This window comes from Durio zibethinus, chromosome 22 (assembly GCF_047325235.1).
Source record: "Durio zibethinus cultivar Kanyao isolate XHJ-2024 chromosome 22, ASM4732523v1, whole genome shotgun sequence".
Lineage (NCBI taxonomy): Eukaryota > Viridiplantae > Streptophyta > Magnoliopsida > Malvales > Malvaceae > Durio > Durio zibethinus.
Window position 1 is genome coordinate 5,161,096 of NC_143183.1, and position 5,143 is coordinate 5,166,238.

A 5,143-nucleotide genomic window follows, 5' to 3' on the forward strand; every position below is an offset into this window, starting at 1 on the left:
GTTCATAGGATGTGCATCGTTATTGTATATGTGGATCAGAAGTCATTTCAAGTATGGGAAGAGTGCTTTTTCAAAGCCGTATCTTTGAAATAAGGCATAAATCAAAGAGTTCTATAGAAGTCAATAGCCAACATTAAAGACCAATGGAGAGTGGGCTTTATTCTTATGAAAGCTTACTGAGGATGAAATTGAATAGATGGCACCTTGGATGCCTCGGGTGCCCTTGTTATATCATGAAGAAAACGAGCCATGGATATCGCTGTTAGGGCTATGAGGCATAGTAAGTTATGCTTCGTTAATGGTGCTTAGGCAATTTGGTGCAAAACAGTTTGTTCCTGCCACTCATGGCTTGGTTAAGATAGAATTCATTTACAGGGAACCAAGTTCACCAAGAACATCGGAGCAGTTAATCCAAGCATGGAATAAAACATGAAGAATGAGATTAGGGCCTCTTATCGACAAAGTCACTCATGATTACCATATTTGAAAAGCAAGGTGGCCTAGAGACATAGTACTCTCTCCTGATGATAGCTTACACCAATCGACTAATCTTTTGATAAAAGTAAACTATCAGAAGTCGAGCTTATCAAGAAAGAATTAGAAGTTGAAAAAGAAGAAATAAGAAGAAAAAATTTGAAACTTCGTGAGAAGGTGAAACAATTAAAATATGAAGTAAAAATACAAGGGAGCAGATTAGAAAAAGCCATAAAAGAACGAGATATGACCAATAATGATTTGAAAGATCTTCACCAAGAAAATAGAAGGTTACGAGTCCAATTTAAGACTAAAAAGGTCACTAAGTCTTACCTTAGTCGATAACGCGAAGTGGATGAGCTTCGAGAAAAAATGAACCAATAGAAAGGCAAAGCTCAAGAAAAGTAAGAAGAAGCCACTGAAATTTCTCAAGAATGCCAGAATTAAAAGTGGTTATATACTACGGCTTCAGCAAGATTGGTGAAATGTCAAAAAAAAAGAAGGAAAAGTTGAAGGCTATAGTCACAAAAGAGAGAAAAAGGCACCTAAAAGTACTGAATGAGAAAGAATCACTTCATCGAGTGATCTAAGGGTTAGAGTTGCAATTGCAAGACCACAAGAATCATATTTCAACAATAATAGATGAATGACAGAGAAGGGAAAAAGATTGGATCTTTATATGTGATTCAGAATGATATGCTCGCATGAGGTGGAAGGTAAAAAAGCTTAGAAAGGTAATAATACATAGAATATCTGACTAATCATGTTTGTAAGGAAGTGAAGAAAGCATGAGAAATGGTTGAAAAAGTAAAGGCATTAGGATAAAAAGTCAATTCTATAGGAGAATAAGGACAGCTCCTAGTGAACTTTCTAGATGAGGCAAATGACCATTATGAGCAAGTCAAATGCTTCTATAGATATAATTCTAGGATGATAAATCCCATGTAATCAAAGTTGTATGGAATCAATGAAAATTTTTAATGTTAAAATTTATCCAAGAATAAATATTTCCCACTTGCATTCATGCATCATTTGCACCATTTTTATTTTCTTTCAAAAAAATAAAATTTTTTGACACATGGCATTGTAATTTTTAAAAATTTATGGTAATAAAGGTTTAAGAATAGCTCGCCCTTCAAAAATTTTGACTCAACCCACTCGCCATTCATACAACACTAGGACTCATATAAGAATTATGAAACAAGAACAGGCTAGTCGATTTGAAAGAATTGAGAAAACTCAAGAAAAACTAAGAGGGGATCTTAGTATAATAATGGGGATGCTCAAAAAACTTGACAAGGGAAAAATAGTGAAAGAAAATCCCAGCTCTTAAAAGTAATCGCCAGACATGGTGGATCTTGTTTATCTTTCAAGGTTTGAGCCACGATCGACCCAACCTTCTCAAAAAACCAGAGTATAAATTCTTACTATTAGTGGATATTCCAATCTTTATCCAGGAATGACATCTACACTTGTTCCAGGACAATTCTAAAATTTTGTTAATCTTGTTATGATAGAAAAACCACCTAAACCAATCTTAGTTCCTGATTTGGATGATCTCAAAGAAAGAGAAAAGCTAGGGATAAAAATATCTGAGAAAGTTAAAGATACTAGTGCCTAGGAAAAGATGAAGCTATTGGAAGAAAGGCTTAGAGCAGTGGAAGGAATGAATTTTTATGGTTCCACAGATGCAACCGAGCTTTGTTTGGTCCCTGATGTGATCATTCTACCTAAATTTAAGGTTCTTTAATTTGAAAAATATGATGGCACGAAATGCCTGATGACCCATATCACCATATCTGTCGAAAGATGGTAGCATATGCTCATGATAAAAAGTTATTAATGCACATATTTCAAGATAACCTTATAGGTTTTGCAATTAGATGGTATGTTTAATTAGACAGGACTCGTATTGTTCATGATAAGAGCTTACAAGGGCATTCCTTACATAATATCAGCATGTCATGGATCTAGCTCAAGAACGTCTATCTTTACAAAGTATGGAAAAAAAATAACTGAGAGCTTCAAGGAGTATGCACAAAGATAGAGAGATGTGGCTACATAAGTCCAACCTCCTCTTACCGAGAAAAAGACAATTATCTTATTTGTGAATACTTTAAAAGTACCGTATTATGAAAGACTGATAAGCAATGCAACCAAAAACTTTATAGATATAATGATATCAAGTGAGATCATTGAAAATGCCATAAAAAATGGTAAGCTCAATACAAGAGAGACAAGTGGAGCAAAAAAAGGTGGAGCTCCCAAAAAGAAAGAGAATGAAGCCCAAGCGGTAAACTATGTAAGGTAATAGTTTAGAGGTTTCATGCCCTACCCTGCACCAGTTTACCAAACTCATTATCCTATCGTAAACAATATTTCATCTATTCGTCATCCATATCAACCATACTAGCCACTACAATCACCAGCTTATCCATCCCATTTTCAGTCATCCTTTCAGACCCCATCTATAATTGTCCTACTGTACCCACTAGACCAGAATGAAGGCCTAATCTTAATAGTGGTTTGAGAACCCCAAGAACTACCCAAGAAAAAACCACTTTTGATCCTATTCCTATGATATATACTGATTTGTACCCTCAATTTGTTGAGAACATTTACTAGCCCTTGTTATTGTTGAGCCTTTAAAATCTCTGCTTCCTAAATGGTATGACCCTAATGCACATTGTGATTATCATTATGGAAACCTAGGTAATTTTATTGAGAACTGTACTATCTTGAAGCATAAAGTGCAAGATTAATTAATGAAGGGGTGTTAAATTTTGAGACCAGCCAATGAGGAACTCTAAATGTTAATGGGAACCCTCTACCAAGCCATACTAGACCATCAATAAATGCTTTAATTGATGGGCAAGCAAGTTATGTGAAGAAAGGGATAGAAGAAGTCAAAACTCTAATGGCTAAGGTGTTTGAAGCCTTAGTTAAAGTGGATATGTTAAAATCAATAGAGCTTTAAGTGCACTACCACAAAGGTGCTTTGGGACACTTTTTCAAGAATTGTGACCAATTTCATCAAAAAGTACAAAAAATGATGGATATGGGTCAGATAGAGTTTTTTGAAAAAAGAGAAGAGTTGATGAAAGCTGAAGTGTCTATCATTGATTCAAAAATATGTTTATGCATAGATCGGTAACTATTTATTATGATGAGAAGCTGATACTTAAACTATTTGACCAGTAGTGACAATTAAAGTTTTTGGTCTTTTTTTATATCAGAATGATAAAGTAGTACTATGGAAGTATGATTGCCATTTCATAGTCAACCTGGATACTAGGCATACAAGGCATGACTCGAAGTGAGAGGTGTTATACCCCAGAGGCTCTAGAAAAAGCTAAAAAAGAAAAAGCAAAGGAAGAAGAAGAAAAAAAAGTCAAAGTAATCTTGTTGCAACCTCAGGAAAAAAATGTCAAAAGTCGATCTCTGAGCATGAAGCTTATGAATTCTTAAAGCTAATAAAACATATCGAGTATAGCTGGTAGAACAGTTGAACAAAATGCCAGCTAGGATTTCGTCATTATCATTATTGTTCAGCTTAGAGTCGCACCGTAATGCTTTGCTAAAGGTGTTAAATCAAGCATATGTGTATCACAATGTTTCTGTTGAATATGTGGAACAACTTGTTGGCAATTTGACAATTTCAAACTATATTTCTTTTAATGATGAAAAAATTTTTCTCAAAAGTTATGAAAATACCAAGGCTCTCCACATTACGGTCAAATGTAAAAGTCATATAATGGCTAAGGTTTTGATTGATAATGGCTTATCCATCAATGTTATATTTGTGACTATTTTGGCAAAACTCCCTATTGATGGATTTTATATGAAGCCTAGTCATATGATGTGAAGATTTTTGATAGAACCCAAAGAGAGGTGTTGAGAGATATAGAAATACCATTGTAGATTGGCCCGTGCACTTTCAATGTGAAATTTCAAGTCATGGACATCTTTTCTTCATATAATTGCTTATTGGGTAGGTCGTGGATCCATATGACAGGTGTTGTTCCATCTTTATTACATCAAAAAGTTAAATTCATTATTGAAGGAAAGCTAACATGTGTGATAAGAGAAGAAGATTTATTGGTAACTCAACCAATAAATACTCCTTATGTGGAATCAACAAATGAAGCATTAGAATGCTCTTATAGATCCTTCAAGATTGCCAATGCAACATATGTGACTGAAGGATCTAAATTGTATTTGTCACATTTATCTACGACAATTAAAATGGTTGTCAAACAGCTTACCAAGATGGGATGGTGACTTGAAGCTAAACTTGGAAAAAATTTGCAAAGAATCGCTAAGCTATTGATCGTATATGAAAAGAGAGATAGATTTAGCTTGGGATATAAGCCAACAAGAGGGGACATAATGAAAATGGTAAACGAGAAAAAAGATAAGAGGATAGCTAGTCTTGGGGGATATGAGCTAGAGTCAGAGCCTATGGTCATTCCATACCTCTATGATTCTTTTCGTTCGGGAGGATATATTTACCCAGACTTCTTGGAGCCCTAAGTGTAGGATTTGTAGAAGAATTTTCAGAGCTGGCTATTCAAATGGTAGATGATGAAAAAAAGAAAAATTGAAGTAAAAAGCTGTTCGTGTACCCTTGTCCCCCAGATTTTGGGTTGAATAATTGGAAAGTTATAAA